Source organism: Gadus macrocephalus, chromosome 10, assembly GCF_031168955.1.
Source record: "Gadus macrocephalus chromosome 10, ASM3116895v1".
NCBI classification, from domain to species: domain Eukaryota; kingdom Metazoa; phylum Chordata; class Actinopteri; order Gadiformes; family Gadidae; genus Gadus; species Gadus macrocephalus.
The window spans coordinates 14,351,337-14,366,332 of record NC_082391.1 but is presented as its reverse complement, the minus strand read 5'-3'; the positions used below and the strand labels follow the sequence as shown (position 1 = coordinate 14,366,332).

The 14,996-nt window shown below is 51.2% G+C and overlaps 1 long non-coding RNA gene across 1 annotated transcript; it reads right to left on the bottom strand.

The window, feature by feature from the left end:
- Nucleotides 1-878: 878 nt before the first annotated feature.
- Nucleotides 879-2,906, bottom strand: LOC132465835 (uncharacterized). Its single transcript, XR_009527696.1, has 2 exons — nucleotides 2,193-2,906; nucleotides 879-1,979 (listed from the first exon to the last, which is right to left on the bottom strand). It is a non-coding gene; the product is annotated as an uncharacterized LOC132465835 (long non-coding RNA).
- Nucleotides 2,907-14,996: the final 12,090 nt, after the last annotated feature.

The window sequence follows — 14,996 nt, the reverse complement described above, 5'->3', positions numbered from 1 at the left end:
TCCTCCATCACTCCTCCATCACTCCTCCATCACTCCTCCATCACTCCTCCATCACTCATCAATTATTCAATCTTTTGAAATAAAATTGTCTTTTGATCTCAGCTTGTGTGTAGAAGAAAAAAGGCTGTTGGCCAGATATATGTCTGTGGTTAGTTAGTGGTTAATGTTGATCTAGGTAGGTAGGCGGGTCGTAGCTGAGTTCATTGAGGTAGGTTGGTAGTTCATATCGATAGGCAGGTAGGTGGATGACATGGTTAGATATATAGTGTATATATACATAGATAGTATAGTGGATCTCAACAGGTATTAACGTAGGTGGTAGCTATGCACATGTGAGAGACAGTGATGGGGTAGAGGCCCAGAAGACCGGACACACTTGCACGTTGGGTCAGGAATGTATGTAGAGAGGACTGCCATCTGGGAGAGGTACAGCCGACACAAAGTAAGAAAAATAAATCTCTTAACAGGACACACCTCAAACAGGCTGTATCCCTGCTCGGGTCTGCTCTTGGCACCACCATTTTCCCTTCCCTGATAAAGCCAGCGTTATTTGACTCACCTTCCGAAATATTTCTCCAGGGGAAAAATTTCTCTACGGGAAAATGCTCTCCTTTAAGACCGTCTGACCAGGCAAGCGGAGCAGAGAGTGCATAAGGTGGGGGTGATGGAGATGTTTATGGCAGCGTCCATGAGCTACACGGCCTGACGCTGAACCACTGACCCTAGACCGACAGCCGATCAAAACAGGGTCGTCCGTGGTATGTTTCCTATGGGGACTGATGAGGAGTAGTAGTGATGTCATGCAGTTAGGCACCACAGCCTCCCCCAGCCCCCCTCCTTAGTATAGCCCTCCCCCCCCCCCTCCCACACACACACACACACACACACACACACACACACACACACACACACACACACACACACACACACACACACACACACACACACACACACACACACACACACACACACACACACACCTGACACCCAACCATCATCCCAAAGAACGAAAGGTAAAGAGAGAAGTTAAGATACAATTTCCTATAAAAAAGTGAAATGGATTGTGTGAGAGTGACTTACAAGACAGCCAGCATGGGGAGCAGGGACCACATCGCTTCCCCCATCCACTAAGGACCTCGGCCCGGAGTCAGTCTCCGCGGCGCTCCGTCCGAGCCAGCCCGGCGCACCGGAGGGTTCCCGTGCGTGTAGTGAATCCGCTGGACGGTGTGCAGAGTCAATGAGTCAACGGCTACCGCTGTTGGCATCGGCGGTGCCTCGGCGTCCCCAGGCGGAGCGGTCGAACGGCGGACGGCGAGGGGCGAGGTGTCAGGCGGGGTGAATGTCACTGTGACCGCAGGGCAACCTCTCACAGCTGTCCGGCCCGCGAGAAAAAATAAGGGGCGGGGCCCAGGGGGAAAAGGTTAGGGCATCGGTTCGGCTGCTGCATGCGCGCCGCCGGCGAAACGATGAACAGGTGAAAGCGCGACCACGAGCGACACTGACAGACTGACAACTTTACTTGTTGGCCCCCACCTCTCTTGCGTTCTCTCAGTTCGGTCCCCTGGTGTAAAGTTTAGAATATTCCAAGTCAGGATGTGTTCCGTTGCAATAAAACAAAACGTAGCCGGATCGTCTCCGTGAGTGAGATGTTACTTGCAGCGCAACAAGAGGGTGCGTTGGCGTGTGTTAATAGTCCGATCTGGTGTGGAGAGGGTCGCACAGCGGGGTTCTAGTGCCCACCGCGAGGCGGGGTCGCGATCTGCTGTTGCACTGGCAGCCGGAAGGATCGGTGACCTGGAGACGGGGGGTCGGCGCGCGCCGCGTGCTGCAGGGTATTAGCCTCGGTCATGGCTACGACCCCTTCAGCTGGCGGTGGTCGGTGATCGGTGGAGGAGGTGTTGGTGGGTAGGAAGAGACCGATAAATGTCCGACAGAGAGGGTGGTGATAGTGATGATGGCGGTGTGAGCGCCAGGTCCAGCTTAGATGGGTAGAAGAAAAAGAAGAAGAGAGACTTAAATGAGAACCGCTGAGGAGTCGGTGTGGTTTAGGGGGAGATGGGGAGAGGGAGGGAGGGAGGGAGTAACGAGGGAGGGGTAGCAGGAGAGGAACAGCTGTGGGCTGTGTAGCAGGAGGCAGCCACCCGCGACAGAGCGCACGAGGGAAAAAACAAGATGACAGTCTCTCTTTGCACCTGATTTCCCGCACTCCTCCTAACCGCGGGTCGGCCGGCTGCAGCGGGGCTCCGCGCGCCCCCGGGTCACAATACCAGGCGAACCACCGCGCGATGACATCACCTCCCAAAACCTTCCTAGGTGGTGGGGGGAGGAGAGAAAATTGCAATCCGAGATTTTTATTTGTTTTCTAGCTTTTTTAAAGTTGAAGAATCACCCGAGAAAACTCCCCAGCTCCTCAGTTCTGGGAGGGTGGGTGGGACGGGAGGGGCGACGCGGTGCACGGGACTAAAGGAGGCTATACTTCCACACAATCAAAAGTTGGAGCCTTCCCATCCGGCGTGTTTACCTAATCACAGTGACAGATCGGCCCGGGACCTGCAGTCAGTCGCTCCTTGTGTTCAACAGCGGGCTGCTCGAGCAACACTCAGTCCCAATGAAAGCACGCAGAATAGCCCACAATGGAGCCGTTTGGATCAGATTGCTGCTGTAAAGTAGATCTTCACTTTGCAAAAAAAATTAAATTGCAAGGTTAGCTTCCGTCTGGACAAAGCTGCTTCAGGAGTTTGGGAGCTGCGCTCGAGACGCGCTTCGGCTCAAACCTAAAAGCTCTAAAGAAAAAAACAGAACAAGACTTTAACAGACGCGGATCAATCCTTCCTCCTTCCTCTCTCCCTCCTACCTCTCGCCCCCTCTGCTGCCGCCCCCCCCTTCGAATCTTTTCTCCCCGTCTCTCTCTCTCTCTCTCTCTCTCTCTCTCTCTCTCTCTCTCTCTCTCTCTCTCTCTCTCTCTCTCTCTCTCTCTCTCTCTCTCTCTCTCTCTCACACACGCGCGCGCATTTGCACGCACTTATTGGATCAAAACGGGATTAGTCAATATATTGCCCTGCGATGCCGACCAGTCGAGAGTTGAACACGTCGCAAATGTCATTGGTTGTGACAAGAGACACAGGTACTGAAGATTAATAACATAAAAACCACACGCCTCCCTTTCGGGCGCATTATTCTTGGAACATAAACCTACACTTTCTCTCTCCGTAATGGTGTTATCTCCCGTAGAGAAAATAAACGTTAGGGCTCCAATCCTATATTGCCCATACTCTTCTTCAATTGCACGCATAGGTGAAGGGCATTATCCACGCTGGCAGACCCTCAAAGTTCAGATCTGCCGTTTCCAGAGACGTATTCCGACTTCAGGTTTCATAACTTTTAGGTTAGAACCGTAGGAGAGAAAATGAAACGGAGTACGAGATACAGTGGGCTCGAGAAGCTGGAGAGCGGTATGTAAGCACGGACTCGGATCCAAAAGGAACATTTCTAAGGGATTTCTGCAGCAACGCCCGCTCTGCACTCCCAGCACTCGCTCTCACCGCCGCAGAACCGCAGACAGCCGGCCAAGCCAACACAACACTCCTGCCATACCTTTCATTCATACGCACGCACGGCATGTACGAACACACACACACACACACACACACACACACACACACACACACACACACATTTTGTGTGTGTGCGTGTGTGTATGTGCGTGTGTGTGTCTGTGTGTGTGTGTGTGTGTGTGTGTTTACGAGTAAGTGAGAGAGAAAGTTAGCTTGTGTGTGTGTGTGTGTGTGTGTGTGTGTGTGTGTGTGTGTGTGTGTGTGTGTGTATGTGTGTGCGTATCGGATTTGGCAGTAGGATTGTCTTCATACATTAGGGACCGTTATCTAGCCATAAGCTGTAGGTTAAGTCTTTTATTTTAGGATTTTTAGATCACACACAACACACACATAATCTCGCTCTCTCTCTCTCACACACACACACACACACACACACACACACACACACACACACACACACACACACACACACACACACACACACACACACACACACACACACACACAAATACATACACACACACGCATTCTCTCTCGCTTTCTCTCTTACACACACCCACACACACACACACAAATACACACACACATTCTCTCTCACTTTCTCTCTTACACACACACACACACACACACACACACACACACACACACACACACACACACACACACACACACACACACACACACACACACACACACACACACACACACACACACACACACACACACACACACACACTATCACAAAGACACACACAGTCTCTCTCTCACCATCTCTCAGACAGACGGACAGACACACACACAAAAACACAGGTACACGCATACTCTCTCGCTATATCTGCTAGACACACACACACACACACACACACACACACACACACACACACACACACACACACACACACACACACACACACACACACACACACACACACACACACACACCCAGGTTCCCCCTCTGCGCGGGGCTGAGTAAGGGGTCTGCGGTGGGCGTCCCGGTCGTGCTCCAGCGAGAGGCCGTGGCCCGCTCCCTCCCGGCGCTGGCTGGGCCCGCACGCCGCACCTGCGCCTGGGTGCTGCTCGCCGCCCACCGCACGCCGAGGGCCCAGGGTGTCAATGTTGTGGGGATGGATCTGAAGCACCCTCCGGCCCCGGGGTCTGGGGCCGGGGGCTGTGCCCGGCAGGCCCAGATGGAGGGCTGCAGACCAGCCAGAGGTTTCTTATTGTGGGTCCGGTGGTTGAAGCTGCTGGAACACTTATCAGGGTGTTCCTCTGAACACCTGGTGGAGAATGTGCGCTGTGTGCGTGTGTGTGTATGTGTGTGTATGCCTTTGTGTGCATTTGAGTGTGTGTGTGTGTGTGTGTGTGTGTGTGTGTGTGTGTGTGTGTGTGTGTGTGTGTGTGTGTGTGTGTGTGTGTGTGTGTGTGTGTGTGTGTGCGTTTGTGTGTGTGTACATGTGTGTTTTCCATCCAATGACATTGCATCGATTATAAAGTCATTTATTTGAGCCAAGATAAATTGGAACAACATTCAAGCCACAACTCTGAAGCCTAAGAGCACCTCTCAGAGCACGTTTTAAAAGAAATACATGAACTCGACTCTGAGGGAATGTGGTGTATTAAGTTTAGGTTCAATAATTTGTGGGTAGAGTTTAAATGCAAATATAAAACCATAAGGAGTTCACAGGTAGGGTCGGTGCCCTCTGTCATGTAAGATATTAATCGACTTAAACATGACTTAAAACATGAAATAATCTCATGTGTAGAAACACAGAATCTGAGCTCTTACTGCCTTATCCTCATCCCTCCAGTCATGCCATCTTACCTTCTGCCTTTCACTGCTACCTCCTGGCTCTCTCTCGTTCTCTCTCCATCTACCTCTCTCTCTCTCTCTCTCTCTCTCTCTCTCTCTCTCTCTCTCTCTCTCTCTCTCTCTCTCTCTCTCTCTCACTCTCTCTCTTTCTCTTCTCTCTCCATAATCTCTGGATCTTTTCACTACCCCCACCACCCCTTTGCCATTCACAGCCAGCGTATTGATTGCCCATGTCTTTGCCTCCACACCTCCTGCCTATTGATCACACACACACACACACACGCACGCACGCACGCACACACACACACACACACACACACACACACACACACACACACACACACACACACACACACACACACACACACACACACACACACACACACACACACACACACACACACACACACACACACACACACACACACACACACACACACACATAATTACCCACAGCACAAAGTTAAATGTGCATGCATAATATTGGCTTCCTCTGCTCTTTTATCTTCAGCCCAGAATCCCTATCATGCTTCGAGTCACTTCCAATGCTAGCCAACTGTGCCACACAAATGACTCATGAGCACACACACACACACACACACACACACACACACACACACACACACACACACACACACACACACACACACACACACACACACACACACACACACACACACACACACTCACACATACACACTGTGTTTGCAGTTACCTACATATGTGTGTGTATGCAAGTACAAATGATTGTTTGTGTGTATGCAAGTATCAATTGGTGTAATTGTGTGTGCGCGTGGGTGTTTGTTTCTGTATGCTGATATAGTTTGTGAGCAAGTCTCAACATGTTTTTACGCCGATATCTACATATATGGGTGTGTGTGTGTTTGCATGTAAGCCTGAATATGTGCAGGTGTTTATAAAAGCATCTTCATCTGTCAGTGTGTCTGTGTCTCTGTGTGTTAGGAGAGAGTAAAAATCTGTGAAAAAGGAGATTCCGAAAAAATTGGGGGTTAGGGTTAGGGTTAGGGTTAGGGTTAGGGTAATATAAAAATCGAAAAAAAGGAAGTATAGAAAAATTATGGAGGGAATAAAAAATCGAGAAAAGGGAAGTATAGAAATATGATGGAGAGAATTTTTTTTAGGAAAAATTAATTGCGACGGATGTAATCCCTGATGTTTGTGAGGTACCAGTCACCGCTGCAGGGTGGATGTTGTGCAGTGGGTAGTGTGTGTATGTCCTAGTGTGTAAGGGAATAAGTGTGTGTGTGTGTGTGATGGTGTGGTGGGGGGCTATTGATCAATGCAACCATTCTGTCTAGCAATTAACATCGATCAGCGCATGTCAATACCGCCCGCACCCAGACAAAGACCCAGGGTGCATTGCGCGTGCTTGCCCTTTTCTCCATCACCCTCCGACAAATCACAGAACACCACTCTCATTATGGGATGCCGTTGGGCCTGACCCCATAAGGTCAGTCCAAGGACCGGCGGAACACATAAGGCTTAGGAACCTCATCATATAGCCGCTCACCAGAACCCAGAGGGGGGCGGGGGGGGGGGGGGTGGAGCTGGGGGGGTGGGGGGGGGAAGAGGGTGAGGGGGGGGGGAGGGGGGTCATAGGTTAGACTAGTAAAGAAGTCAAGTTGGTAGCTCTTTTTTGGGGTGCTTTCTTTGCAAAAAGGTTAAAAGATTGAACACCGAATGTCCCCCCTCCTCCTGCTCATTCTTTGTGTGTGTGTGTGTGGTTGTGAGTGTGTGTATGTGTGTGTGTATGTGTGTCTGTGTATGTGTGTGAGCGTTTGTGTTTGCATGCTATGCTCGCACTAGTGTAGGTGTGAGTGTGGATGTTTGTGTGTTTGTGTGTTTTTTTGGGTTTGTTTGTGTCTCTGTACGTGTGTGTTTGTGTATGTTTGTGTGTTTGTGTGTGTATGTGTGTGTTGGTGCATGTTTGTGTGTTTGTGTATGTGTGTGTTGGTTTGTGTCTGTAAATGTGCGGCCCACTCTCACGACTTGGGGGGTAACATGAATGTGCTCCATCATGAATGTGATCTCTGGTAACACGATGTGCCGATCTCAGAGTTGTCTCCCAGATGTGTCGCCGATTGTCCCCAGTTAGTTTGGCCTGTGAGGAGCTGGTCTGTTAATCATTAAACACATGGGGGAGGCGTGATGCAGGCTAGTGATTAATACCTGGGTTTAAACACCCAAAGCCACCACGTCACGATATCAGCCACAAACACCGGTTTGTGGGACAGCCAACATTGCTCGGCCAACTTTAAACGTATGAGACACTCCATCAAAGTGCTTTGATGGCAGGGGGGTGGTGGCGGGGGTGGCATGGGGGCGGTTGTGGCGGGGGGTGGTGGGGTTGGGGGTGCGTACACTGGAGGAATGTGTTCAGTGTCTGGGGCTCTGGACTGGGGGAACCTGCTCGTGTCTGGGAGATGACAAGATCCACAGCTGGGGCCCGCGGAGGCAAGAGCGGGAATCAATTAGAGGGTGAGAGGAAGGGGGAGCGAGAGAGAGAGAGAGAGAGAGAGAGAGAGAGAGAGAGAGAGAGAGAGAGAGAGAAGATGTGGGGGGGGGGGGGGGGGGGGGGGAGAGAGGGTGTGGGAGAGAGGGAGGGAGAAAGAGAGAGAGCTAGAGGAGGGGAAAGGGAGAGAGAGAGAGAGAGAGAGAGAGGGGTGGAGAGCGAGAGCGAGCTAAATGTTGTTTTTATTAGTGGCTATGTTGGTGGTGCACGGCCTGCTCCTCTCCCTCCCAAAACCCTCCCCTTCCCTCCCCCAACCCCCGCCTCCTCTCTTGACAAGATGGAGGTTTTCTCTCTTCCTCTTCCAGGTATCTACTCTGCAGCTGCGGCCTCTAAACACAGCCTGACTCACAAACACAGCACTTTGACACTTTCAAGTCGAGGCGTTTTAATGCGTCCCTGCGCTCTCCTGTCAGGGTAATGATTCAGGCCCTCGAAGCTGTCACTGTGCGGGCCCCCGGGGCCACACAGAGGGCAGGCCTGCCCAGGTAGCAGGCCGGGGCTCAGGATACACCTGCCATCTCGCTGCACGGCAACCGTTTGTACCCAGGAAGTCACGGCGGGGCGGACTGCTCAGCGTTTAAAGGACGCGGGACCCTTGGTCGCCGGTCCGGAGAGGCTGCTGCAGGATACAGACCCGAAGGCTCAGCCTCAAGTCATCCTCGTTGACGTTGAATCCCACTCCTGTGAGACCCTCGTCTGTCTCAGAAGGCCGTTGAAAAGGGGGGAAAGTGGTGTGTGCAGTGGTGAAGTTTGGCCTATGGCAAAAGACAAAAAAAAAGAAGTCGGAGGCTGCCATCCTTACACACCTGGCTCATTTGTCAACATCTTGAAGAAGTATTTTGGTGCGGCGGGGCCAACTTTCCAAGGGGTTCGCTGTGTGCACCAGGTTTAGTGAGGGCTGCTGACTGTCACGATGTTGCTCCCCGTAATTACTTGTGCCACATGAAGCAACAAGACCTGGATAGAGATAAGTTTCAATGGACGGTGTGTCACCGGGCTTTAGAAAACCAACACTTATTTGATTTTGCGCACACGCAAAGAAAACAAGACAGAGAGCAGCAGCATTTTAAAGCAAACATCACAGACCCCTGTGATTAGGCTTAAGCATAAACTAACATAACAGGCAACTTAATGTTTATCCTGGACCGGGATGCTCAAGTTAAACGCCTTTAACCGCGGAGGTGGCACGTACACGCGGATCGCTTAGCGTCTAGGTGAATGTTTGTTTGACTACGGGTGCTTGTGGCTCTGTGTGTTTGGCGGAGTTTGTGAGTGTGGTTGTGTGTGTGTGTGTGTGTGTGTGTGTGTGTGGCTGCAGTAGCCTCTGGCAAAGGTGTGTTTGCTACTTTGTGTATCACACTCATGGCGAAGGCATTTCATGGGTTTTTGTCGGCGGCATGTTGTAATGCAGTTCTGTGGACGTGTGGCGCGGTGCTGCCGTGCATGTGTGTCCGTACATGTATATTCTTTGTGTGTGTGTGTGTGTGCGTGTGTGTGTGTGTACACTCTTGGTAATGTGAAAGCCAGCTGTGGTTTGTGTTGGACGTTGATGGGGCCTGCCTGTGTTTTTTTCTTCCTGTTTCATGTGCAGGTTGCTCGGCAGCGATGGAATCCATGAGCACGCTGGCCGTCAATACTGTCATCCTCTCTGTCTCTGTCGACCCCCAACTCACTGGGCGCCCCTCTACCTCTCTCTCAACCTCTATGTAACTCTCTCTCTCTACCTCTCGCACTACCTCTCTGTAGCTCTATCTCTCTACCTCTATCTCTGTCTGTACCTCCCTCTGTATCTCTCTCTACCTCCCTCTGTAGCTCTCTCTTTCTCTCTCTCTCTCTCTCTCTCTCTCTCTCTCTCTCTCTCTCTCTCTCTCTCTCTCTCTCTCTCTCTCTCTCTTCTCTCTCTCTCTCTCTCTCTCTCTCTCTCTCTCTCTCTCTCTGACTCTTTCTCTCTCTTCTCCCTCTCCTATCTCTCTCTTTCTCTCTCTCCTCTTTTTTCTCCCTCTGTCCCTCCTCCCTCTGTCTCTCTCTGTCTCTCTCTCTCTCTGTCTCTCTCTCTCCCTCTCTCTCCCTCTCTCTCTCTCTACCCCTCTTCCCAGGTGCTCCCCTTTGCCCCCTGTGCTGTCACTCGCGTCGTAACCACGTCCGTTCCTCTAAATCGCTCCTTTTTAATCCTCACTTTGCCTTCCCTTTTAGCCCTGCCACCGGGCAAAGGAGGAACAGTAATGTTTATGAAAGCCCTTTTTAATGTGCTATGTAATTACCCTGGCAACACTCCTGATCATTACTCACGGCTATAAAGCACCTCTCATTGACATGTCAGGGAGAGGGGAGGGCGAGAGAGGAGGTGGGAGAGAGGGAGACATAGACGGACAAAGAGGGAGGGAAAGAGGGAGAGAGGAAGGTAGGGATAGGAAGACAGGAGCATGTATGCATTCCTTCTCATTCATTCAATACTTTAATGGAAATCTTTTCTGTTCTCCTGGCTCCCCGCTGCCTTTCTTCGCTCTCCTCTCCATCTCTTTTCTCGTCTTTTCCATTTAGTCCGTCCATATATCCTCCTTTCCATTCCGCTAAATCCATCTCACTTTTCACTTGCCTTGGCCTGGCTGCCATGCACCCAGGTGGTAGGCCATTACAGGGAAAACTCTCTCTGCAGCCACCACGCTATTCCAGGACCCGGGTCACTCTGCCTCATTTGGGACTCCCACTTTATGTGTTGGAAATTGGGCAAGTGGCTTTGCCTTCCTGTCGGAGAAATGGGCTTGGGGGCCGAAAAAACCCATTTAACAAAATGACAAAATTGATTAAGTAGAAGAATACGTCCACGGCAGTGAGTCATATTCTTCTGCTCACTTGGCAAAGCAGTCTGCAGCGGCTTGCCAGCACGCCTTATCTATGCAAGCGGTTGAGGTTGTGGCATTTGTGCTCCTCTGTAGATGTCCATATGCAATTAACACTTGGTCCAGCATGCCCTGGTGCACCTCTCGCGCATGCAGAGATGCTAGCTGTGAGCCGCTAAAACCTCCCACAATGTGATCTCAGGCCTTGGCCCTTTCTCCTGTTAGCACTTATGCTAAGTCCCCCAGCTTTTCACTACCCGCGCCGCTAATGCAAACTACTTTTCGCAGCCTTCACCTGGGCTCTTGCCATAATGCCCCTCACCTATTCTCGTGCTTGACCGAAGATTTATCCCCGTCGTCGGGCTTTCTGTCCCAGCAAAACCCTCATTTGTAAGATAAATATTATAACAAATTAAGCAACAAAACATTGGGTGGCTGTCAGCCTGTGTTTCATTAGCGAGCGCTAGCCTAACGTGGACCATATGGAGACGCCTACAGGGGAGCCCCCTGTCGCCCAGCTCCAGCCCTTACACCGGCCCAACCTCTAGCCTCAGCTCCCTCCAGCCCTTACACCGGCCTCCAGCCTCTAGCCTCAGCTCCAGCGTCAGCTCCAGCCCTTACACCGGCCTCCAGCCTCCAGCCTCTAGCCTCTAGCCTCAGCTCCAGCCCTTACACCGGCCTCCAGCCTCCAGCCTCTAGCCTCAGCTCCAGCCCTTACACCGGCCTCCAGCCTCTAGCCTCAACTCGAGTGTCAGCTCCAGCCCTTACACAGGCCTCCAGCTCTAGCCTCAGCTCCAGCGTCAGATCCAGCCCTTACCCAAGCCTCCAGCCTCAGCTCCAGTGTCAGCTCCAGCCCTTACACAGGCCTCCAGCCTCGGCTCCAACCCTTACACCGGCCTCCAGCCTCTAGCCTCAGCTCCAGCCCTTACCCCAGCCTCAGTCCCAGCCTCAGTCCCAGCCTCAGTTCCAGCCCTGCCTCCAGCCCTTACCCCAGCTCCAGTGTCAGCTCCAACCCCTGCCTCCAGCCTCAGCTACAGCCCAGGGTCCAGCCCTTACCCCAGCCCCCAGCCTCAGCTCCAGCCCTTACCCCAGCCTCCGGTCTCAGCTCCAGCCCTTACCCCCAGCCTCCGGCCTCAGCTCCAGCCCAGCCCTTACCCCAGCCTCAGCTCTGGCCCTTACCCCAGCCTCCGGCCTCAGCTCCAGCCCAGCCCTTACCCCAGCGCAGCATGGCCCTGCTCGGATCAGCTCCCACAGCCGGGCCCCACCCCAGGTTTACGTCGGCCCCCATTTTGCACCCCAGTCGGGCCCCGCCATTATGTCATCTTTAATTTGGACTTGTCACACATCACCTGACACCTACCCCCGTCATGCTCTAACCTTTTGTCCCCTCGGAGCGAGGGGAGCACTCCCCTCCCTGTTTTCCCCTTTCTCTTCTTTCCGCTCTCTCTCTATGCTCTTCCTTTTCTTCGTCCCTCTCTCTGCTTTTTCTTCATTCTCTCCTTCCCTCTTTCTCTGTTTTTCCCTTCCTTTGTCTTTCTCTCTGTTAGTTTCCTTTCTCTCCCTCTATCTTGGTTTCCTGTCTCTCTACTCTCCCTTTCTTTCCCTCTATGCCCTTCTTTTCCGTTGTCTCTCCCTCAGCTCTTAATATCTCTCTCTCTCTCTCTCTCTCTCTCTCTCTCTCTCTCTCTCTCTCTCTCTCTCTCTCTCTCTCTCCCTTTCCCTCCTTTCTCCCTTTGCTCTTTTGTTGTTAGCCTAGCATTCTTTCTTACTCACATAAGCTATGCTTGGGCCCCTTCTCCGCACGACCAACCCTTCACCCCCCTATTCCAAGGCGAGTATCGGGTCAACAACTCTGAGAACGAGGGATGATAGAAAAGAAAAGGAGGAGCGAGGACGGGGGGACCTCCAATGACGCCTCTCCCCATCTCCTGACCTCCTCCGGGCAGCAGGGACCTTTTTGGCCCAACTGATCTGAGCAGATACAGCGTCAATGGGGGAAGACCCAGCACAGCCATCAGCCCAGGCAGGGATACTGTAGGGCCCCTGTAGGACTCTGTAGGACTCTGAGGGCCCGGGGCCAGAGTTGGGGACTTCTAGAGAGATGTGTCCACTTTGAGATGTGTCCACTTTGGGTGGAGAAGCACACACACACACACGCACGCACGCACGCACGCACGCACGCACGCACGCACGCACGCACGCACGCACGCACGCACGCACGCACGCACGCACGCACGCACGCACACACACACACACACACACACACACACACACACACACACACACACACACACACACAAACACACACACACACACACACACACACACACACACACACACATACACACACACACACACACAAAAACAAACGCGAGAGAAATGAGTCACCTTTTACCTAAATGGCATTTTCTATATCGGTGTAGGTAAAAAGTACCAAAATACAGTATTTACATTGTTTCCTGACGTACAGAACACATAATGGATGAGCTGACTTACTTGTACAACATGAATGTGCTGCACCATAACCTCCTAATGAATCCACCCTTGAAAGACGCCGATTATTCAGAATGTCAGTACAGTTTATAATAACACTGTTGCATGTAGAATACCCAGAGAGCGGCCAGACTTAATAAAATGATTACCGATTAGCAGATGCGTTGATTGATTAATGAAAGGCTGAATCCAAAGGCTGAAGCAAACAAATGAAAAGAGCTGAAAGACGTTCAACATCTGATATGCACATTATGGCTATCTTAATGATATTAATATGAATTCATATATTTAGACCCCATCCTCGTGACTTCAGTCAAACTGCCTCTCAGTTAAGCGATTCCAGTTCTCTGGATCAGCTCTTGACGACTTGTTTATTTGCGGGACCATAATAACATTAGCCAGCGGTATTTGGCTTGCTGACCACAAGTCAAGCAATATAACTGACAGTTTGGGTTGGTGACTGTGTGTGGGCGACACACTGGGTTTCATGTTTATTTGAACTGCTGGCATCAGAGAAACATGTTTCAACAGGCTTTATGGAGATGAAGTGGAGTCAAAAAGTAGGATATTTGTCTTTCAATTGTAATGGTCCAGTATCCAATGCCAAGTCGACATCCCTCTAAAGAAGTAAACACGAGTAAACACTGAATGACAGAGAATTGAATACTTGGGTCCAGTCCTTGTAGCGCTACTCAGTCTGATGGGTGAGTGGTCGGCCGTCTCAACTTGATCTTAATGTGATATGAATGTGGATGGGGCCCTTTGTTGTGTGTTTGTGTCCGTGGGTGTGTGTGTGCGTGAGTGTGTTTGGGAAGGCAGGCATGCCTGAATATCTGCAATTGAGTGTGTGTGTTTGAATGCATGCATTCCTGATTGTGTGTGTGTGTGTGTGTGTGTGTGTGTGTGTGTGTGTGTGTGTGTGTGTGTGTGTGTGTGTGTGTGTGTGTGTGTGTGTGTGTGTGTGTGTGTGTGTGTATGTGTGTTTGTGTACGTGCATTCCTGTCCGTGTGGTGTGTGTGTTGGTTTGTGTACAGTAAGTGCACATGTTCCTGGGAGTCTCTGGTAGCCGTCCATCATCACTGGTCTGCAGGTCTCTGCTTGGCTGGTTCCGAGCTGTCTCATTGTGCCCTTCTGTTCCTGATTCTGCCTGGTGTTCTCCTCAATGAACTCTTTATCATGGCTCCTTTTCTACTGTCTCTGATTCATACTCAAAGGCCAAGCTAAATGTGGAAACTAATTAGATTGAATGAATGCCAAATTAGAGGTGATATAGGACTGAAGAAATGAATAGCTAATTGAAGGAGAACATGCATATTCTATATACCGATCGTACTGTAGAACCACATCAGTTCAAAGATGCAGCCAGACAGCTGCATGATGAACCTCACTACGCAGTTCACTGTATAACAGATTGTTCTCTATTCTATGCTGGGAGACTTGAGGCCCTCTCGCTCTCCAGTGCAGTAGCGTGCCGTGAGCTCCTTAAGGCAGACGTGGGATCAGTCGCCTCTGCTAAGTGTTTCGTATGAAATGATAAATTGCTGTGAAGTCGAATCTGTCTCTATAGGCCCGCTGGCGGTATCATGTGGCGCGTATCGTGATGATGTCACACATGATCCATTTCAGCCCTACCGGCAACATACGACACCAGCCCACAGACTGCTATTGTATGCTACGCAGCCCGCGGGAAAGGGCAACTTTAGAATCCATCAAAATCGACACAAATCACGCTCACTATTGGTGCATGTATAGGGCTTCAGAGAAAC